This window comes from Myxine glutinosa, chromosome 9, assembly GCF_964187855.1.
Source record: "Myxine glutinosa chromosome 9, kmMyxGlut1.1, whole genome shotgun sequence".
Classification (NCBI taxonomy): Eukaryota; Metazoa; Chordata; class Myxini; order Myxiniformes; family Myxinidae; genus Myxine; species Myxine glutinosa.
Window position 1 is genome coordinate 27,251,791 of NC_136269.1, and position 24,455 is coordinate 27,276,245.

Here is a 24,455-nt window from a genome sequence, read left to right on the forward strand (position 1 = left end):
TTGGACCAATTCTTTTACTTCCTCCTTTATCTCTTTCTTATCCTCTCTCCGTCGCTTCTTAATTTCGCTCACCCCTTCTTCCACTTCTTCTAATTTCTGCTTCACCTCCTTCATCTCCTCGTGCGCCCCCTTAAGTTCTTCCTCTAACTCCACCTTATTTTTTTCTATGTGCTCCCGCACCTCCCGCTCTTTAACCTCCATCACCTCTACCACCTTGTTCATTTTCCTCGTCAGGTCCTCATGTACCGTCTGACACTCTTTTTTAATTACCCCTACGTCCTTTTTCATCTCCTTCTGTGTCGATTTTAAACCCTCTATTACCGCTGTGTTCTTCTTTACCTGGTCCCCCAACTCCTTTTGTCCCACTGTCAGTTGTTCTACTCCCAGCGTCAACTCCTCTATACCACCTTGCAATTTTACAGTCCCCTTTCTCACCTCCTTCTCCATGCGCTCCTTACAGTGCCTCACCTCCTCGCGCACTCCTCCGACCTCCTCACTCACACCTCTTCTGATCTCCTCTCCCATCACTTGCATCTCCTGCCCAGATGCCACCCTCATCTGCTCCATTTCCTCCCTGTGAGCATCCAATTTAGTTTCTACCCCCATTCTGACCCCCTCTATCTGCTGCCCCATTTGTTTAACTTCCCTTTCCGCTTGGTGTCTCATGTCCCTCAATTTGCCTTCTATACTATTTTCTAACCCCTCTAACCCCTTTTTCATCCCTTCCATTTGATTCTCTTGAGCGGCCATTCTGTTTTCTACCCCCGTTAACCCCTCCTGTATTTCCCCTAATCTATTGTCTAATCCCTCTATTCTACTCCCTAACCCTCCGATCTGGGCCCCCATGTCATTCCTCAATTTCTCGCTATTGGACCCCATCCTTTGTTCTAACCGTTCCCCCATTTCTCCCATTTTGCCCCCCATTTCGCCCCCCAATCGCTCACTATCAGCCCTCATTTGCTCACTCTGAGCATCCATCCAGTTCCCCATTACCCCCAATTGCTCACTCTGAGCCCTCGCTCCGTCCCTCATTACCCCCATCATTCTGCTTTCCAATTCTGCTCCATTCTTGTCCATAAGGGCCTTCATTTGTATAAAAAAAAGGTTCAAATCCACCAGCGGCGCTGCTACGGTCGCGGGCGCGGTCGCCGTAGCCATGTGCGAGGCGCCATTTTGCGCGCCCGTAACCTCGTGCGCGAGGACGCCATTTTACGAACCTGCCGCCCTCACTGCTTCGCTCTCCTCATGTCCCTCAATTTGGTCCTGGATCGACCCTGCCTCACTCTCCTCTACCGGAACCCAGCCGTCTTGATCTCCCATAGCGCGACTTTCAAAATTCGGGTTTTGTAAAACAAAATCAAATTTCGGTGACTTGTAATTTTGAGCGCGTTAAGCGCACTTCGGGTCCGTATCTCACTGCCGACACCAATTGTTACGGACGCGGTTAAGATGTTATTTACCGAGCGGTGGTATTGCCGCGACCTAACAGTTCCCCCGATTCTTCCCCAACTCACCCAATTCCACCCAAACGTTGGCCAAATCGCGCTATGCTAAATCAATGATGGAAAGGACACAACGACTGGGATAGATGAAACGACGCAAGGGGTACAGTTCTCAAGACCTCCGGAGGAGGGTATAATTACAGTGGTGGAGAAAAGGGGGTAGATTACAAGGTAGTGAGGTAAAGACACAGAAGAGATAGGCACTTAATTACAGTCTTATCTTTTCCAGGACAGACCACAGACAAACGGAACAAGGCTGACTTACACAGGGATTGATGGCAGGGAGGACAGGTAGGTTTTTTTTTTTTTTTTTTTTTTTTTTTTTTGTATACAATATCGAGGCTCGTGAAAGAGCGAACATTAATCACACAGAAAGACAAACCGACACATAAAACATATAACATAGGGAGCGGTAGACAAGATGGGGAGAGAGGGGGAAGGACACAAACACAACATTTGAGAGCAGGGACCGAGAGACATGGAGACATCGAGAGATCTGAGAGAGGGCGAGGGCTTTGGGGGGGGGGGGCGTGGGAAGGGGGCAGTGGGAGAGGTATAAAACATATGGACACTGCCAGGACTTCCAGGAAAGAAGTTGGAATTTCAAACAAGGTGGATCTGAGGTGAATTAGCGGGGGTAGAAAAGATCAAGGTTTTGGATGGGGGAAGATAAGAGATGGTGGTGAACAGCTGTTTTAAAGACCTGGAGGGAGGAGTGGGATTGAAGGGAGTGAGGGAGTTTGTTCCAGAGGCGGGAGAAAAGAGGAATGAAAGAGTGAAGGTGAGCGTAGAGCCGAGATTTCGGCAGTTTAACCATCAGAGGGTTGCTGGCAGATCTTGTGCGACCTGTAGGAATATTTGGGGGACAGAGCACAGAGAGAGCTGGGGGTGCAAGGCCGGAGAGGAGTCGGTAGAAGACAGAAAGACCACCTACCTGCCTGCGGTGAGTGAGTGAAAGGCCCTCAGAGATAGCTTCATCGCGGGAGATTTCAATAATTCTGAAAGCTTTGGTTTCAACTGCGTGAAGCCGAGCTAGGTGTGAGGCAGGAGCACCGGCCCATAGGGGAGAACAGTATTCCATTGAGCTGCGGATGAAAGCCTTGTATGTGGTGAGGAGCTCAGGTGTGCCGAGGAAGGACTTCGGAAGACGGAGGATGCCCAGTCGGCGACTGGCTTTGGAGGCCGGCTTGGAAATGTGGTTTTCCCAAGAAAGATCATGGCAGATAGTGAGACCCAAAATCTTGAGCGACAGAACTTCTTGGAGAGGATTGTTGAGAAAGTAGATGGGAGGGTTGTCCAGTCGATCTTTTCGGAGAGACATAGTAAGAGTGTGAGATTTGTCAGGATTGAAAGACATGTTCCACTTGTTTGACCAGTCTGTGATTTTGTCCAGGTCTTCAGAGAGTGAGGAGGCAGCAGACTGCCGATCTGAGGGAAGAGGAATGGAGCGGCAGAGAGTGGAGTCATCAGCAAAGAGATAGAGAGGATTTTCGAGAGAGTCAGAGAGATCATTGATGAAGACCAGAAAAAGCACGGGGCCCAGAACACTGCCTTGGGGAACTCCAGCCTGAACAGGAAGAGGAGATGAGAGAAACCCATTCAGGGCCACACGTTGACGACGACTAGAGAGGAAGTCCGCCAGCCATGCGTGGAGATTTCCATGGATACCAAAGGAGGAGAGTTTGGTGAGCAGAGCGGGGTGCCAGACCGTGTCGAAGGCACGTGATATGTCGAGGGAGACAGCTCTAATTTCCTGTTTGGCATTGAGGACCTCCATCCATTGTTGAGACAGCAGAAGCAGCATGTCCAGAGTAGAGTGACCTGGTCTGAAACCAAATTGATGATCAGAGATCAAGCCATTGGAGAAGAGGAAAGATTTCATATCAGAAGCAATGATGGATTCCATGACTTTGCTGATAATTGGGAGAAGGCTGATTGGTCTGTAGTTGCTAGGATCTGTTTTTGCACCTTTTTTGTGCAAAGCGGTGATGTTGGCTGATTTCCAAGCAGATGGCAGTTGACCTTGAGCAAAAGAGAGGGTGAAGAGAACAGAGAGAGGGTGAGATAGAGCAGCAGAGCAGGATTTTAGGACCCGTGGGCTGATGCCGTCGGGTCCAGTTGCAGAATCAGAGTCGAGGGTTGACAGAAACTTTTCCACCTTGTCAGGAGGAAAGGACACGGAGTCCAGGAGCAGCAGGGTACGACTGGGTATGGTGGGTACAGAGAGGGATGGGTTTGGGACACAATATTTAGAGGCAAACACAGAGTTGAGGCATTCAGCTTTTTCACGTGCGGAGTCAGCTGTGTAGCCGTTTGAGGTAAGGGAGGGGATGGAGGGGGAACAAACACCAGAAACGGATTTGACCAGACGCCACCAGGATTTGGAAGAGGGAGACAGATAAGAGAGTTCGGTCTTGAGAACGGAGAGATATTGTTTCCTGGCTCTCCTGAGGGTGGACACACACTTGTTTCGGGCTTTGTGAAAGGAAATGAGATTTCCTTCCGTTGGATTTGCTTTCCAGGAGACGAAGGCAAGTTGTTTCTGGGCAACAGCCTCACCACAAGATTCCGTGTACCATGGACGGGAGGAAGGGTATGACAACTGAAGACGAGATGGGATAAATCTGTGCATGAGAGAGAGCAATTTACTTTGGAAGAATTCCCAGGATGAGTTGATGTCAGAGGTGGTAGAGATGGGAGACCAGTCCAGATGATTGATGGCTGCTTGAAGACCGTGCCAGTTGGCCTGAGTGAAATGCCAGACTCGTCGACGCTGAGCAGGCTCCCTGAGGATGGTCAGAGAGATGTCCACTTTAACATGGACATGATCAGATGTTCCGATCGGAGCAGAAGAAGAGCAGCAGACATTTTCAGGGAAGTTAGTCATAACCAAGTCCAGAAGAGAAGATGTTCCGTTGACTGAGATCCGGGTCGGGAAATTGACAGATTGTGTCAGTCCCAGTGAGTCGCAGAAGTCCTTTGCTGAGGAGCCATGGCTGGTGAGAGAGGTACCCACACCCAGCCAACTGGCATGATGACAGTTGAAATCACCACATATGAGGAAGAGAGAGTTGGGATGAGTAGATAGAAGTTGGTCCATATCATCAGACAGCGAGATGTAGATGGAGTCATCACTGTTTGGTGGACGGTACAACACACATATGAACAAGAGGTGGGAGCGAAGGGGAAGCCGTAGCCAGAGGTATTCCTGGGGGTGAGGTGGAGAGAGTGCAGTGCAGGGCGAGTGAGGAAGAGAGTTTTTTATAAAGATAGCAACCCCGCCTCCAGGACGAGGCTCAGGTCTATCATACCGGAGGAGGGAGTAGCCCGGGAGAGATACTATGGAATCAGAGACATCATAAAGGAGGAAAGTTTCTGTTAAGCAGATCACATCTGGTTTGACAGAAGCAACCTGTATGGAGAGATCGGTTAAGTTTGAACGAAGGCCCCGGATGTTTGAGGTCCATACCGTTAATGAAGAGGAAGGGGGAGCATCAGATACAGAACAGGGGGGAGGAGGGGTAGGGTAAGATGTGGAAGAGGTGGAAGAGGTAGGGAGAGCTGTTGAAGGTGTGTCAGAGATTTCAGAATAGCTCGGAGAAAGGGAAGGATGGGGCGGACAAAAGGTTTGATGGTGATTGGGTGAGCCACAATGAGGTGTTATTTGAGGAGGGGGAAGAGCGAGGCAGAAGGTTGGGGGAGATGGAGGTGAGAGTTTGAAGGGGGAAGAAGCGGGGAGGACGCTTTGAGGAGGGGGAGTGAGCGGGGGGAAATTGAGAAGCAATGAGGGTGGGGAGATTTGAAGGGGAGGGGTGAGGGGGGAGTTTGGGAGGGAAGGGACAAGGGGAGGGATTTGAAAGGGATGGGATATGGGGGAGATTTGGAGGGGAGGGGTGAGGCAGGAGTCTAGGAGGGGAGGGGCGAGGGGGCGTCTTGGCGGGGAGGGGTGAGGGGGTAGTTTAGGAGGGAGGGGGCAAGGGGGGAGATTTGAAAGGGATGGGTGATGGGGAAGATTTGGAGGGGAGGGGTGATGGGGAAGATTTGGAGGGGAGGGGTTATGGGGAAGATTTGGAGGGGAGGGGTGAGATTGGATTTTTGAAAGTGTACGATTTATGGGAAACGAACATTTATTGCAAAATGAGTTTCTTGTGACCTTTGAGTTAAAAATACGTTTAAGGACGCTGGATGGAGGATGGAGTGCAGGAGAGTTTAGGGAATGTAGAACAAAGGCACTATAGGAGATGGATATTTTTTTTGGGATGAATTGATTTGGTGAGCAAGTCGAAAGCAGCCTTTTAAAGAAGAAGAAGAAAAAGGTGTTATAAAATATGACGGAATACATAACTTGAGGGGAAAGTGTAAACATTGAAGGTTAATGAGTGAAAACTATCTGGGGAAATGGGGGAGAAACACGTGGTCGAAGAACGAACGAACGAATAAGAATGAATAAACGAATGAGAACAGAGAAGGAAATGTTTTTTTTTTTTTTTTTTTTTTTTTTTTTTTTGAGTTGAGATTTACACAAGGAAGTAGGCTATGGGTGAAAAGACTGGGAATACAGAGAACGAAAGTTATTGGATCACAAACGACGGACCACTGAGAGAAAAACAAAGCCTCAAGGTTGTACAGTGCACACTGTACAAGGCCTTGCTCGCGACACGGCAAACAGACGATCAATTTATGAAAGATAAACACCGAGAAACAACCAAAGTTGCACACAATAACTTCACACACCGAAAGATAAATACAGTTTCGACAAAATACAATTGTGAACAGACTTAACTTCGAAAAACGTGGAGACCGTGTGGAGCTTCGAAAAACCCTGCCGCCGTCTCCAAGATCTCGCGAGAGTGATGACAGTTGATAGCACAAGGTGCACCTTGGCTCGGGGACAGGATCAAGCACGGTCCAAGAGATGCAGGGAGGTGTCACAGCGCTCGGAAGGGACGTCTCTCTTGCTTCAAGCTCAGCGCGCATCTGACGTCACCTCCCTCTCTCTGCGCATGCTCAGCGGGGAGTGACACGCCCTCGGCTGGTTGGCTCCGCCCCCCTGGGGCCGGTCCGCCGCTTCCACTGGGTGCGGGGGTTACCGGGCTCCGCCCTTGACGAGGAGCTGACAGGGAGCCCCTATTTGGTAACCCCGTCGAGCACATGTTCGATGGCGGCTCGTTGGGAAGGCCTCGTGCCCTCCCAACACCCCCTACCAACCAAGCCGGAGTGAGGACGCGCACTCCCTGTGCACGCCGCTGCCGTTGCTGTTGTTGTTGTTGTTGTTGCTGCTGAACCGTGAGGAAGAGCTGCGGGGAGGTATTGGGAGGTCCTAAACTTCCTAACGGTGCCATACAATCACATTCTGGTGCAACGAAGGGTCAGAATTAATGGAAACGAGTCCTTAACTGACATAGACTAAGAATAACTAGCAAGATGTCCTATAGTTGTCTTACATGAGATGCGGTGAACCTGGGCACGACATTTAATGGGGGAAATAGGGGGAGGTCGGGTCTACAGAGTGTTGTTTACAGAAAATGGGACTAGGGAATGGGGGATTGGGGATAGTTGGGAAGTATTGAGGAAATAGGGGAATATTTACAAGCGGATATGGATGGATGCAAATCCCATATCCGCAACAATATATATATATATATATATATATATATATATATATATATATACATATATATATATATATATATATGTATATATATATGTATTGTCCTGTCAGCCCTACAGTTAACACCGGTGGATGACGAATAGCCGTAACAGTCCTTAATTCTGAGGCGCGTAAAGGTGGCGCGTAAAGGTGGCTACTTTGCCGAGTCAAAAATTTAAATTAAATTTTATTAAACAAAATGATTCTATGATTTCTTTTTTTTAATCTCCAATTGTTTATTTGTTCAAGGCTTAATTTCAGAGTACATCGAGACATTGAACTGCGTAAATTTCAATAAAAACTGGAAAATTGAAGCGTTCTAAATCTTTTGACCGGTAGTGTATACATATGTATGTATATATTGTCGCGATCCCGTCTGTGGAATGTATCCCAGCACGGAATACGGACGTAAATGTCCGGGCTTCAAGTAATCCACGTAGTGAACCAAAAGAGACGCAATAAACACAATTGTGTTTTAATCGGCCTTCTAGGGGTAAGGCACGATTATTTATTGGCTCGATTACAAAACCATAAATGGTAACAGGATGGAATACTGCACAAAGCCTGCAGGAACGGTCGGCACCAGGAGCTCCAACCAGGACGCAGGTAATATCTCTCGCGGTTCCAATCGACGACCTCCGGGACTCGGAGGGTAACAGGATGGAATACCGCACAAGGCCGGCAGGAACGGTCGGCCAGTAGCTCCAACACGAAGCCGGGAATCACTCGTTCTCTTCTGGAGTTACTCGCTCGTAAAATACAGAACGGTAATCGACCAGCCCAACTCGGCTGTCGTGAGGATTCAAGGAAAGCCCTTTTTTGATATTTCCCACTCGGGGCCTTCGAGCCGTGTGCGTTGCACAAGATGGCGGCCGCGCTCTCTGACCCTCCACCAATCACGTGCTGAATCGCCTCCCAATCGCGTGAGGCTCCAGGGAGGTCACGTCACGCGGTGGGCGGGGCACCAAACTGGGTGAGAACAGGTGGTTTCACCGGGGGTTTCTCACAGTCCTCCCCCCCTAAGTAAAAACCCCGTCGAATAGACGGCGTTTTTAAAACCAGTATTTGTAGTAGGTGCAAATCACATGGCAAGATGATGGCGGTAATTGCTAACAGGCAATTAACGCAATTAACAATTATTAACACTTATTAACGACAATAACGCAACAACGCAACGCAATAGCGCCACACAATAGCGCAACAATAACGCACTTATTAACGCAACAGGCAATTAACAGGCAACAGGTTAACAGGCGTTAACAGGGTAAACAGGCGTTAACAGGCAGGTTAACAATGAACAAGTTTTTTCTTTTTTTTCACACACAATATTAAACACCATACACCCCATTAACATCTACCCCACAAGAGTTACACTTCACACAAAGCACAATAGAGAAGCAAGGGGGCCAAACTCAAGGTGGGGAAACATTTACAGGAGGGAAACGGACCGAGACCTAGAGCGGCGGGTACTCCTCCGGTGTCGAGAACGACAGTCATATGCGTAATGACCCCTTTCACCGCACTGGTAACATCGATCGTTCGGGTCGAACGGCCTGCGGACCAAAGGGCGTCTGAAACGAGGCCGCCGCGACATGCCATTCGACATCTCGACGCACACACGCGATCCGCAAATTAACCTTCCATCAAGGGCTCTGACCGAATCTTCAGCATCTCGTGGATCTTCAAACTCAACAACTGCAAATCCAGGTGGGTTCCGAGCAACCCATACGTTGCGGAGTGGTCCGTAATGCTCGAAGACCCTCCCTAGCTCGGCTCTCGCTGCTCCATTGCCCAGGTTCCCCACATATACCTTAGCATTAGCGTTCCTGCTGAATCGCGACATGGCGGGAGCGGTCCCTGAGGAGCACGGCACCTGAGGTTGGCTTGACGGGAGGCTCGGGTGGACTTCAGCTGACGCAACGTCACCGTCGGAAACTGGAGTCGAGGCGCTAGGCTCCTCGGGCCAGAGTGAAGATATGTCTGACTCCGCCACTCTCTCCGCCTGTTTACTCTGGGATCTAGTGACCCCCCCACAGGTCAGAGTCAATGACTCCTCCCTGGCCATGGCATCATTGCCAATCAGCAAGGAGACCCCGGGTATCGGGTAGTAGGGTACCACCACACAGGTCACTGGACCCTTAAAAATGTCACTCCGGACCTCGAGGAGGGCAAGGGGATACCGGCCAAGAACCCGGTCAATGCCCCGAAGGAGGGTATACTCGCCGGTATAACGCATCTGAGAGGCCGGAACTACCCCCGCCCGGAGAACACACCGTGTCGCCCCAGTATCCCGAAGGTATTGGGCCTCAAACTTCAGCATCGAATCAGGGCCACCCACTAAGGCTGTCCCTGAATAATCCTGGTACAGTGGATGAATGGAATTAGCCTCGGTGGCAGTGACCTCGGTCACCGATGCCACCGTCGTATGCGAGGGCCCGGCGGATGAGCTCCACTGATCTCCCTCCGACTTAACAGGAGGGTTGCCTCGGTAGGCCGGACTAGCGGGATTAGAGAAGCAGCGGTTTTCACCGTGCCCCACGCGTTTGCAGAAATCGCACCAGGGCCCTGCCCTGGTCTGCGGCTCGCGACCGCCACCAGTGGAGGGCATCGGAGAACCCCTCCCCTCGATCCAGTCGCCGGGCAGACGGGGGGCGGTCTTGATCGCAGACTCCTCCGTCTTACGACGCGACTGCGTGACTTGCAGCATTTTGCACGCCAAAACATGTTTATCAATAAGGTTGACGCAGTCTGCCAAGGAAGCAGTGTCTTTGTCGACAAGAAACAATGCTAAGTCAGGCGGAAGCTGTTGATCGATACGGTAACGCACCAGGAGTTCCGCCACCGCTTGAGGTAACTCAACCTTGCTCCCCTTGAACCATCTCTGCAGCTGTTCCAACAAGGCCCGCGAATGTTCCTCATAGGTTTGACTGGACTCACGAGTCCAGCTGAAAAAATTTCTCCTATAAATACATGCGGACACCGCATAGGCGTTCAAAATCTCGGCCTTCAATGCCCTGTATCTGTTTGCGTCCTCGGTTGCCATCCTCGCATATACCTCCCTCGCCTTCTCAGATAGATGGCTCACAAGATGGCCGACCCACAAGCTCTCATCAATGCCACCGGCAGCCAACAACTTCTCCGCCATCTCCAGATACGCTTCTGGCTTCGTGTCTCCCGTCCAGTCCGGCAAACGAACATGAACAGTTTCCGGGACTCTTGCAGCAGACCCCTCTGCCCGCAGTCGTTCAGTCAACATTCGCAACTCATGCTCTCTGACGCGTTCAGCTTCTGCTGCCGCATGCTCTCTCGCTGCTGCCGCACGCTCTCCCTCTGCTGCTGCCGCACGCTCTCTCTCTGCTGCCGCATGCTCTCTCTCTGCTGCCGCACGCTCTCCCTCTGCTGCTGCACGCTCTCTCTCTGCTGCTGCCGCACGCTCTCCCTCTGCTGCCGCATGCTCTCTCTCTGCTGCTGCACGCTCTCTCTCTGCTGCTGCCGCACGCTCTGCCTCTGCCCTGTCATTCTCCCTGTTATACATGTCAAGTTGTTGAACCGGAGTCAGCCCGGTCCAGAAGGGCGAACGCATGCATTTAGTCATGATGGGATCGCTTCCTAACATCTCGGGTTGAGTGCCCGGGTCAAGGCTGCTTGCGTCGCTCACCTCGCCACCCACGTGACTGTCAACATGATCAGGTTGAACTCTCACTTCCCTGGTCGACATAGCTTGGCTACGAGTTATCATACGACCAGGCACAAAACACAACCTCAAACAAAACGCTCAAACACAACGCTCTGTTGGGGAAATACGACACAAACTACGCAATATCACCCGCACATCAAATTGCCAATGAGAAAAATACCACGTACAAATACTCACGTTTTTTTTTTTTTTTTTTTTTTTTCGGTTGTTTGGAGGGATCCGAGGCTATTCGCTTATCCTTTGTCGGTTGTTTGGAGGGATCCGAGGCTATTCACTTCTCTGCCCAAGACAGCGTCCTACGGCGAGAAAGTTCCTCCAAGACGGCGTCCGCTGGTGAGAAGGCGATGAACAGATGCCAGAAGATGTCGTCCACTGCAGAATTCCCGTCTCAATCGAATGGCTCTTACTTGAATGATCCTAGGACGAGCAACCCATTTGTCGCGATCCCGTCTGTGGAATGTATCCCAGCACGGAATACGGACGTAAATGTCCGGGCTTCAAGTAATCCACGTAGTGAACCAAAAGAGACGCAATAAACACAATTGTGTTTTAATCGGCCTTCTAGGGGTAAGGCACGATTATTTATTGGCTCGATTACAAAACCATAAATGGTAACAGGATGGAATACTGCACAAAGCCTGCAGGAACGGTCGGCACCAGGAGCTCCAACCAGGACGCAGGTAATATCTCTCGCGGTTCCAATCGACGACCTCCGGGACTCGGAGGGTAACAGGATGGAATACCGCACAAGGCCGGCAGGAACGGTCGGCCAGTAGCTCCAACACGAAGCCGGGAATCACTCGTTCTCTTCTGGAGTTACTCGCTCGTAAAATACAGAACGGTAATCGACCAGCCCAACTCGGCTGTCGTGAGGATTCAAGGAAAGCCCTTTTTTGATATTTCCCACTCGGGGCCTTCGAGCCGTGTGCGTTGCACAAGATGGCGGCCGCGCTCTCTGACCCTCCACCAATCACGTGCTGAATCGCCTCCCAATCGCGTGAGGCTCCAGGGAGGTCACGTCACGCGGTGGGCGGGGCACCAAACTGGGTGAGAACAGGTGGTTTCACCGGGGGTTTCTCACAATATATAATATATATACTAGCTTGGCTCGGCTCGCTGCGCTCGCCTCACCAAGCGTCGTTACTGAGGAACGGGCTTATTTTAGCTGAGGATAATGACTGTACCTGAGTGGTTGTGTTGTCGTGATTTTCACCAATCATAATACAAACAATTATTTTGCACAAATGTATTTGTTGTGTTTGTGATATTACATTTTTATAGGCAATTTAGGTTGAAGATTTAGGTTGAATATTCTTTTTCAAGAAGGAACCCCTCAGCACACACACATAGGGGAGGGGAAGGTGCAGACTGGAAGTTTGGGACGATTACACCTCACCACCACGTAATTCAAAACATCTCACCACCACGTAATTCAAAACATCTCACCACCAAGTAATTTAAAACACCTCACAGCCATAAAACACGTAATAAAAACACCTCACAGCCACGAAATTAAAAACATCTCACCACCAAGTAATTCAAAACATCTCACCACCAAGTAATTCAAAACATCTCACCAACAAGTAATTCAAAACATCTCACCAACAAGTAATTCAAAACATATCACCACCAAGTAATTCAAAACATCTCACCAACAAGTAATTCAAAACATCTCACCAACAAGTAATTCAAAACATCTCACCAACAAGTAATTCAAAACATCTCACCAACAAGTAATTCAAAACATCTCACCACCAAGTAATTCAAAACATCTCACCAACAAGTAATTCAAAACATCTCACCAACAAGTAATTCAAAACATCTCACCACCAAGTAATTCAAAACATCTCACCAACAAGTAATTCAAAACATCTCACCAACAAGTAATTCAAAACATCTCACCAACAAGTAATTCAAAACATCTCACCAACAAGTAATTCAAAACATCTCACCAACAAGTAATTCAAAACATCTCACCAACAAGTAATTCAAAACATCTCACCACCAAGTAATTCAAAACATCTCACCAACAAGTAATTCAAAACATCTCACCAACAAGTAATTCAAAACATCTCACCAACAAGTAATTCAAAACATCTCACCAACAAGTAATTCAAAACATCTCACCAACAAGTAATTCAAAACATCTCACCAACAAGTAATTCAAAACATCTCACCAACAAGTAATTCAAAACATCTCACCAACAAGTAATTCAAAACATCTCACCAACAAGTAATTCAAAACATCTCACCAACAAGTAATTCAAAACATCTCACCAACAAGTAATTCAAAACATCTCACCAACAAGTAATTCAAAACATCTCACCAACGAGTAATTCAAAACATCTCACCACCAAGTAATTCAAAACATCTCACCAACAAGTAATTCAAAACATCTCACCAACAAGTAATTCAAAACATCTCACCACCAAGTAATTCAAAACATCTCACCAACAAGTAATTCAAAACATCTCACCAACAAGTAATTCAAAACATCTCACCAACAAGTAATTCAAAACATCTCACCAACAAGTAATTCAAAACATCTCACCAACAAGTAATTCAAAACATCTCACCAACAAGTAATTCAAAACATCTCACCAACAAGTAATTCAAAACATCTCACCAACAAGTAATTCAAAACATCTCACCACCAAGTAATTCAAAACATCTCACCACCAAGTAATTCAAAACATCTCACCAACAAGTAATTCAAAACATCTCACCAACAAGTAATTCAAAACACCTCACCAACAAGTAATTCAAAACATCTCACCAACAAGTAATTCAAAACATCTCACCACCAAGTAATTCAAAACATCTCACCAACAAGTAATTCAAAACATCTCACCAACAAGTAATTCAAAACATCTCACCAACAAGTAATTCAAAACATCTCACCACCAAGTAATTCAAAACATCTCACCACCAAGTAATTCAAAACATCTCACCAACAAGTAATTCAAAACATCTCACCAACAAGTAATTCAAAACATCTCACCACCAAGTAATTCAAAACATCTCACCAACAAGTAATTCAAAACATCTCACCAACAAGTAATTCAAAACATCTCACCAACAAGTAATTCAAAACATCTCACCAACAAGTAATTCAAAACATCTCACAGCCATAAAACACGTAATAAAAACACCTCACAGCCACGAAATTAAAAACACTTCACCACCACGTCATTTAAAAACACCTCACCACCAAGTAATTCAAAACACCTCACCACCACGTAATTCAAAACACCTCACCACCAACTAATTAAAAACACCTCACCACCACATAATTAAAAACACCTCACCACCACATAATTATAAATACCTCACCACCACGTAATTCAAAACACCTCACCACCGTGTGATTTAAAAACACCTCACCACCACGTCATTTAAAAACACCTCACCACCACATAATTCAAAACACCTCACCACCATGTGATTTAAAAACACCTCACCACCACGTCATTTAAAAACACCTCACCACCACATAATTCAAAACACCTCACCACCATGTGATTTAAAAACACCTCACCACCACGTCATTTAAAAACATCTCACCACCACGTAATTCAAAACACCTCACCACCATGTGATTTAAAAACACCTCACCACCACATCATTTAAAAACACCTCACCACCACATAATTCAAAACACCTCACCACCATGTAATTCAAAACACCTCACCACCATGTGATTGAGAAACACCTCACCACCATGTGATTTAAAAACACCTCACCACCACGTCATTTAAAAACACCTCACCACCACATAATTCAAAATACCTCACCACCACGTGATTTAAAACCACCTCACCACCACGTCATTTAAAAACACCTCACCACCACATAATTCAAAACACCTCACCACCATGTGATTTAAAAACACCTCACCACCACATAATTCAAAACACCTCACCACCATGTAATTCAAAATACCTCATCACCATGTGATTGAGAAACACCTCACCACCATGTGATTTAAAAACACCTCACCACCACGTCATTTAAAAACACCTCACCACCACATAATTCAAAATACCTCACCACCACGTGATTTAAAACCACCACAACGTTATGAAAAACACTTCACAACCACGAAAACAAAAGTTTGAGGGAGCCGTTAAGTGACAACACAGACACTGCCCAGATGTGTAGATATATAGATAAATGACTGTACACGAGTTGCCGTTTTGTCATGGTTTAAACCAATCATAATTCAAACAATTATTTTGCACAAATGTATTTGTAATATACGTGATATCACATTTTATAAACAATTGAAGTTGAAAAAAAAAAAATTCCCGAAAAAAATCCAAAAAAAAACAACAAAAAAAAGGAAAAATTTTCAAAGAAAAGACCCTTAGGCCATACCGACGGGAGAGATATGTGCATACCAGAAGTTTGGTACGATTTCACAAAAGTTTGAGAAAGTAGTTCAGTGACAACTGATAAGACAACACAACACAACACAACACAGACACTGCACAGATATATATATACGGTATACAGCTGCAAATTTCTACCTTTAAGAGGTTATACTCCAGTCACCAGATGAAACTGTCAGGGCAAGCAGGAGGTCCAGGTTTATACATGTATTGAAAATAAAAACACCAAAAACAAGAAAAAACAGAGAAACAAATAATTCCCCAAGTTACCCACGATGCACCACTCATGCCCAGGGAATGGATCAGAGATGCACACAGTCAACTTAACAAATTAATTTGGGCCTGTGCATGCGCTCGACAGAAGGGAGAGACAAGACCGATACCTGATCTTCTGGAGAACGTGCCGCGTCCTCAAACGGAGGGTGCACGAGATGCAGACCCGCGGATCTGGAGGGCAAACGAGCTGTTATCGTGGTAACGAAAACCTATCAGGGATGGACTGACAGAACCTGAAAACATAATGCCGTAATCACTTCGTCGGTGGAGGCATAAAGATGTTGCGCCCAACGTGGGGTCTCGAACCCACGACCCTGGGATTAAGAGTCCCATGCTCTACCGACTGAGCTAGCTGGGCAGTTGTGTTCTTAGTTGATTAAAGTTTATGTGTGTGTGTGGATTGTCATGGGGACCGCAAGGCCAACCCCGCTCTTGCAGGGAAAATGGCCTAAAAATGTCTGTTGTTTGTTGTTGTTGTTGTGTGTGTGTGTGTGTGTGTGTATGTGTGTGTGTGTACGTGCGTCTCCAAGGGCTCTCCAAGGACTCCAATAATATTTGGGGTACAGCGCACAGACAGAGCTGGTGGAGCTCGGCCACAGAGGAGTCGGGAGAAGGCAGAAAGACCACCAACCTGCCTGCGGTTCGAGAGAAAGGCCCTCACAATCAGCTTCATCACAGGAGATACCAATCTTATTACAATAGAGCAAACGTATGGAGTCATGTATGTTTGTCTCTTTGTTTGTATGTATGTTTATATGCGACCAAAACGTCGTCTTCTTCTTCTTCAAATAATATTAACACCCTCTTAATTACGTTTGGACTGCTGAGACTGCCCCGCGGATATGGAGGGTGCACGAGCTGCCGACCCGCAGATCTGGATGGTGCACGAGCTGCCGTCCCACGGATATGGAGGGTGCATTAGCTGCTGACCCGCGGATATCGAGGGTGCATGAGCTGCCGACCCGCGGATATGGACGGTGCACGAGCTGCCGACCCGCGGATATGGAGGGTGCATTAGCTGCTGACCCGCGGATATGGAGGGTGCACGAGCTGCCGACCCGCGGATATGGAGGGTGCACGAGCTGCCGTCCCACGGATATGGAGGGTGCATTAGTTGCTGACCCGCGGATATCGAGGGTGCATGAGCTGCCGACCCGCGGATATGGACGGTGCACGTCGAGCTGCCGACCCGCGGATATGGAGGGTGCACGAGCTGCCGACCTGCGGATATGGAGGGTGCACGAGCTGCCGATCCGGAGATATGGAGGGTGCTCAAGCTGCCGACCCGCGGATATGGAGGGTGCACGAGCTGCCGACCCGCGGATATGGAGGGTGCTCGAGCTGCCGACCTGCGGATCTGGAAGGTGTCGAAGTCCCCCCATAACCACGGTGAATATAGTGCCCACCAAACTCTCTGTTATTTATTTTGTTGATGCTCAGTTGTTGGGCACTCCACTCCGGGATATGAGGATTTGTTTTTTTTTTAAAGTGATTCTTCACCTTTGAGTGATCGGGCCTAAAATGACATGTAGCATGATATTTCAAAACGTTGTGGATGAGTTTTGACAAAACTTGGTGGGTGGGTTGGGTATTTGACAAGAACAAACCGATTAGATTTTTGTTCAGGTCCGAATTCAGATCCGTCCCATCAGTGGGATACAAAACATATACTGTTCAGCCTGGCGGAGGTGTGTGCTCTTGCGAGTGGTGTTCTCGTTTCGTCTGAATCAATCAATAACATTTTGAGATATCCTTCTCACAAAGAGGGAGACAGACAAACAGGGGTGATTGATTACATGTCTGTTCACCTTCGGTGGCGGAGGAAATAATAATGATTTTAACAATGTTCCATTGAAATGAGGAACTTAAACGTATGATGTCACAACGTCCATCTTGGCCTGCCCAATGCTTGCCCACCGATGGTTGTTTGCTCCATGCTCCATTGCTCCATCCTTTTTAACCCCCAAACAAGGAACCAGCACTTGCCAAATCAAAACTATTTGGAATAACTGTCGGTGTTCGAACTGTCCATCTTGCAGACTTTCATTCGACTCCCCGACTGCGAGTCGACGTGAAGAGATTAGTTAAATTATAACTAGGACGGCACTCTTCGACGTCATGACGTCGACCGATATGCCTCCGTCCACATTATTAGATCTTTATAATACTTGTATGTTGTTTGATTTTAATCCATTCAGCTGTGCCTAAGTTAGTACATTTTTACCTGACATGACCTTTGACCATTGACCTATTGACCCCAAAATTTAATCAGTTCATGTTTACATCATTACACATACCTGCACCATGTTTTAATTTAAATCCCTTCAGCTGTTCACAAGTTATCACATTTTTACCTGACATGACCTATGACGTTTGGCCTTTGATCTCGGGACCCCCAAAATCTAATCACTTTATCTTTACATCATTATACATGCGTGTACTAAGTTTGAATTAGATCACTTCAGTCGTTCTCAAGTTATAGACCTATTACAGACTTTGACCTTTGACCTCTTCACCCCAAAATCGAATCAGTTCATCTTTTCATCATTGTACATAAGTGTTCCCAATTTGTTCAGAATCCCATCACTGGTTCACAAGTTATTGCGGTAACAGTATTTTTTTTATTTTACCAAACATGACCTCTGACCTTTGTCCTTTGACTTCCTGACCCCAAGGTTCATCTTTACGTCATCAAACATACCTGCACCAAGTTTGACTCGGATCCCTTCAGCCGTTCTCAAGTTATCGTGCTGACGAAAACCTATCAGGGATGGACCGGCAAGAAACCTGAAAACATAATGCCAAAGTCACTTCGTCGGTGGAGGCATAAAAACAATGCGCCCAACGTGGGGCTCGAACCCACGACGCTGGGATTAGGGGTCCCATGCTCTCCCGACTGAGCTAGCCGGGTGTGTGTGTGTGTGTGTGTGTGTGTGTGTGTGTGTGTGTGTGTGTGTGTGTGTGTGTGTGTGTGTGTGTGTGTGTGTGTGTGTGTGTGTGTGTGTGTGTGTGTGTGTGTGTGTGTGTGTGTGTGTGTGTGTGTGTGTGTGTGTGTGTGTGTGTGTGTGTGTGTGTGTGTGTGTGTGTGTGTGTGTGTGTGTGTGTGTGTGTGTGTGTGTGTGTGTGTGTGTGTGTGTGTGTGTGTGTGTGTGTGTGTGTGTGTGTGTGTGTGTGTTCTGAATGCCAACAATATAAATTTGGGTTATAAATGCATGGTAGTACTCCACAAAATATGATATTTCTCTGCCAAGGCATCTTTTCTGTTCACAGCACACACCGGAAATACAACAATAAAATATCGTGATTGCTACATTCTCTGACAATGCCACATGTTGATTTGCATTGCAGAAAGAATGCCACGAGTGTGTTCGGTGGTTATATCTGCAAAAGATGGCGACTTTGCTGAATCAAAAATTAAAATTAAAATTTTGTTAAACAAAATGATTCTATGATTTCTTTTTTTATCTCCAATTGTTTATTTGTTCTATGCTTAATTTCAGAGTACATCGAGACATTAAACTGCGTAAATTTCAATAAAAACTGGAAAAATTGAGGTGTTCGAAAACTTTTGACCGGTTGTATGTACACATATATATATATATATATATACGGTATACAGCTGCAAATTTCTACCTTTAAGAGGTCATACTCCAGTCACCAGATGAAACTGTCAGGGCAAGCAGGAGGTCCAGGTTTATACATGTATTGAAAATAAAAACACCAAAAACAAGAAAAAACAGAGAAACAAATAATTCCCCAAGTTACCCACGATGCACCACTCATGCCCAGGGAATGGATCAGAGATGCACACAGTCAACTTAACAAATTAATTTGGGTCCGTGCATGCACTCGACAGAAGGGAGAGACAAGACCGATACCTGATCTTCTGGAGAACGTGCCGCGTCCTCAAACGGAGGGTGCACGAGATGCAGACCCGCGGATCTGGAGGGTAAACGAGCTGTTATCGTGGTAACGAAAACCTATCAGGGATGGACTGACAGAATCGTGCATTATGATATGTCATGACGCTCGATTTTTGTGCCAAAAGTGATTTTTTTGCACTTTTGTCAACTTTAGGGGGTAAACTAAAAGGAAAATTAGGGGTTGAATTTTTTCGCGAACTTTTCGGGTATTTTGGGGGGCCTTTTAGGGTGGGTGACCCCCAAAAATTGCACAATCTATATCTCGGCTCCTAGACATGCTAGCTTCATGATCTTGGTGTCTAGGATAGGGTTTCTCGGTGCGCCGAGTTCAATTATGTTGTTTACGAGGTGATCTGACGTCAAGGTCATAGGCTCAAAGTCACCACAGTGTCATAAATGGCTCCAAAAGGTAAAATTAGCCAAAATAACTGAATTATATCGTATAGTACCACTTTATATAGGTTTTATTGGGTGAGGAATTCAGTCGTGACATCCTTTTCGACATTCGCGGTCAACCCCTACTTTTTCGGTTGGTTCACCCCATAAGTCTGCTAAAACCGCAAAAATGTCCACGGTGTACATAGGAAGTGACTACCAACACATACTCAATCTTCAGAAGAGGGTGGAGTTTGCAGTGCAGCAGCGGATGTTGTCAACTGGAGGGTACTGCTTCCCAGACTTTGTCAAACGAAATGTCCCTCTCTGGTTTGCTATAGACAACATTGACTTTCTAGAAAACACAGCATATGGACAGAACACCTTTCACGGGACGTTGCTGGTGCTCTTCCAGCGGGATGAAGATGGACAACTCATCAACCATCCACTGCAGATCCTTGCCAAGCCCCCTCAGAAACCCCTCCAAATGCAAATCAATTACCGAGACGAACCTGAGATCAAACCGACTCCAATCAGGTTCCCCAGTTACCCTTTCAGCCGGGGAGTGGACCGACTAAAAAAGTACTCGAAGTTCACCCACACGTGGGCATTAGCCAACCTACTCGCCAATACACCCCTGCCTAAGGCACCTGACACTGATGATGGTGGAGGAGATGCTGGAGATGCCACAGATGCTGCAGATGTTGGAGATTCCAGAGATGCTGCAGATGCTGGAGATGCCACAGATGCTGCAGATGTTGGAGATTCCACAGATGCTGCAGATGTTGGAGATTCCAGAGATGCTGCAGATGTTGGAGATTCCAGAGATGCTACAGATGTTGGAGATTCCAGAGCTGCTGCAGATGTTGGAGATTCCAGATATGTTGCAGATGTTGGAGATGTCAGTGATGCTGCAGATGTTGGAGACAAAACCGAGATGATTTTAGAAGTAACAGAAAGAAAGAGGCAGAAAAGATTGAAGAAAGAAGACGTGATGCCAACTTGGGCAGCCACGCAGCACCTCTTCATAAAAAAATCAGAATGGCTACCAGCTACCGACAAAAACCAAGGTGGAAATTGTGGCACCGCTGTTTCGAACATCACCCACTGATTATGGTACTCTTTACAATGTTCTTTGTTTGGCACAAGACATATCGGCGGTGGTTGTTTGTCCTGAAAGAGGAACTCTGATCACTCTTGATCTCGACCTCCATCAAAGGACACTTCAGCTGAAGGAGTCTGTCAAGAACAAGAACCGGGTCCTGAGGGCTGGACTTCACGTCATTTTTGCTGTACTTTATGGACTTGGCAAAACATCAGAGGGGAGTGGCCAAGACACCGTAGCAGTAGACGCAGGTAACTATTCTTCAGCAGTGCTGAGAGGGATATACAGCGGCAAGAGCTACAAGCGAGGTGTGGAATACCACATCATGAATGCTCTCGCCATCCTCCTGCTTAAACTGTACGTCGTCATCGGAGAACTACCTCCAAGTGCGCTCAAGGGAATGTGTGTAGCATTGCGTAGAACCCTCCATGAGCGTGACCCAGAAATGGTATCCATCCACGAAGACCGAGGGAGCTACTATTCAGAAAATATCCAACAGGAAGAGGCTTCAATTGGAGGTGGGGAGATGAGTCAGTTCTTTGACAATTACCTCGAGCAGGTTGAGGCTCTTCTCGAAATCATTGCAGCGGCGAGGTCGAGAGACTGGGAAGGCTGCCTGGCTGCTATTGAGAAAAACACAAAATACTTCCATTTCCATGGCCTGATCAACTACGCAAGACTAATGCCTCCACATTTGGCCCAGATGTATCAGCTGAAAGACGATGATCCGACAACATGGGAAGCCCTCAAGAATGGTGACTTTGTTGTGACCAAGTCTATGCAGGCATTCTGCAACCTCTTCACAGACCAGTGGTTGGAGCAGGAGATCAAACTTCTCAAGAAGCATGGTGCACTGCCTGGCATCACACAGGACGAAGCTGCTCTCGACAGGTTTGTCACTACAACGCCTCACCTTGCGCGGTTGGTGCAGAAATATCTCCAGCCCTTCCCGAAGACTTCAGCAGCAGAGGAGAAGAAGAAGGAGCACTACCAGCTGGCAGGAGATATATGTATCAGGTCAAGCCAGAACGTTCTAAAACTGAGGGACAGTGTCATCCTCCACTGTGAGGGAAACCCTTACACAGTGAGCACGCCTCTCAAGAACATTTTCTCCTCAGCCGTTATCCCGGAGAAAGCCAAGTATGACATCCTCAACTATCCGACTCTGGGGCAAGAGCTCTATAAGACGTTTGTGGAGGAGCGGCTCCTACCAACATCCAAACTATCAATTTGGGATCGAATGACCAGGCCAAAGTATAAGACCTTCAGCAACTGGAGGGCGAAGAGTAAGGTGAAGGTTGGTGACAAGGTCATCAAACTACGGGAGGATCGGGAGCTCCTTGGGAGATGCCTAATAATCAGTCAGTCAAGGCCGTTGCTCCTACCAAAACTCGAGGAGACAATTGGAACCTACGAGATGTCAGTGATGCTCCGTTCTATGTTTGCCCCTGATGGGACACTCCTCCTGCCAGTTGACAAGGCCAGCCTCATGCATGCCATTTAGGCGCAGCCCTCTCAACCGCCCCCTCCAGATCCAGTTCAGCATCCCACAGCATCTACTTATATCCTGGATGCAATGGCCGTACTGCAGGCGATGAAGAAAACGCCAGGGATGAAGAAAATCATTCACCTCAAGCACGCCTTCATAAATACCATTAAAAAGCGTACATATAAGTGTCGTTACGAAGAAGTCAGGGTACTCTTTGATCAATATCTTCCCCTCAGTCTGAAAGAGAAGACAAGGGCAAAGAGGGCTACATCAGACGAAGCTTCAAGCGCTGGATATGAGGTCCATGACGAAATGAGCATCACACCTGTTCCTCTGCGGGAGCTCTTGTCCTCCTCCAAGACCAAAGGTCAGCTTGCAAGGATTCTTGCCCAGGGACTTCTACGGGAGTTTGAGGGACAGGATCTGCGACGTATCGTCTCATATGACACCAATATCAAAATCAATGCACCCCACAGGCTTGAAGAGGACTTCTTTACCCATGAGCACGAGGAGGCTGACTCACAGATCCCCCTTCATGTTCTTCACTGCATCAAGGATTGTGAATTCAGACATATTGTTGTTCCATCTCCAGACACTGATGTGTTGGTCCTCCTCATTGACCTCACAGCGCATGGACGTTTGGGAACTTTGACCACATTGGAATTTCACCCAGGAAATGGCAACAGGTTCAGAAAGATCGATGTGGTGGAGAGAGTGAGGAGCATCAGCCGTAAGAAATGTCAAGGTCTCATTGGGATACACAACTTCACTGGCGCTGACTGGGGTGGTAAGTTCGTGGGTGTGACAAAGAAGAGGTGGATCACAGAATACTTCAAATTGGGACCCAATGATCCCATCATTGATGCCTTCCAGAGATTGGGAGATGGCCCTCTCTCATCGACGGAACTAACAGACGGAAAACTCCCTGAGGAGATGCAGCCTCTCGAACACTTTGTGTGCCGCGTCTACTCTGCCAATGGCCCACAAACACTCCCCCAACTTCGCTGGGAGCTCTTCAGGTCGAAAAACATGGAGTCTGAGATGCTGCCCCCCACCCGAGCTACATTGCTGCCTCATATTCAACAGACAAACTTTGTATGCATGGTGAACAAAGCCTATGTCACTACACATCCCCAACCTCCTTGTTTGGAAGACTGCGGTTGGGTCATCAAAGATGGTGCAATCTTCCCTCTACGGTCGGTGTCTTGAACTACCTGCTCCACAAGCGGTTCTAGAACTGATCAAATGTGGCTGTAAATCATCTATCTGCGCACGCAACTGTTCTTGTGCGAAGAACAACCTCCCCTGCACGCCGCTTTGCAAGTGCCATGACCAAGGATGTCAAAACGTCAGGCATGAGAAATTCGATATTGAGGACGAAGAAGTATAAGGATCGGAATTGTAAGTACCATTTTTGTAATTGATAGCTGATTATGGGTACATTGATGATATTTGTTTAGTTAATGCATACGCGGTGTAAAACTGGTGTAGTAGGGCCTATATATTGGTGCGATTAGACCTTATATTACACTGGACGTTGTGTAACTCAACAAAGTGTAAATATATCTGTCATGAGATGAAGAATGTGGTGCATTATAATATGTACTTGCTCAGCATTTATGTGTCAAAACTAATGTTTTGTAGTTGCATGAGAATATCATGAGATGTGACATTTTTTTGTTTTCGCCACATTTGCACCCACCCAAATGACATGACCTAGTTTATAACCTGATCGTGACCTCGAATGTAAAAAAAGATGTCACCACTGAATTTCTCACCCAACAAAACCCACATGAAATGGTACTATATGACATAGTTCAGTTATTTTGGCTGATTTTACATTTTGGGGTCATTTATGACCCTGTGGTGACCTTGAGCCTATGACCTTGACCTCAGATCATCTTGTAAACGTCATAATTGAACTCGGCGCCCCCAGAAACCCTATCCTAGACACCAAGATCATGAAGCTAGCATGTCTAGGAGCCGAAATATAGATTTTGCAATTTTGGGGGGTTCCCCCCCCCCCCCCGAAAGGGCCCCCAATAC

General features: G+C 47.1%; 2 non-coding genes across 2 annotated transcripts; both read right to left on the minus strand.

Moving 5' to 3' along the window:
* Positions 1–15,801: 15,801 nt before the first annotated feature.
* TRNAK-CUU (transfer RNA lysine (anticodon CUU)) lies at positions 15,802–15,875 on the minus strand. Its single transcript has one exon. It is a non-coding gene; the product is annotated as a tRNA-Lys (tRNA).
* A 2,480-nt stretch (positions 15,876–18,355) lies between these two features.
* On the minus strand, positions 18,356–18,428 carry TRNAK-CUU (transfer RNA lysine (anticodon CUU)). Its single transcript has one exon. It is a non-coding gene; the product is annotated as a tRNA-Arg (tRNA).
* Between the last annotated feature and the right edge of the window lie 6,027 nt (positions 18,429–24,455).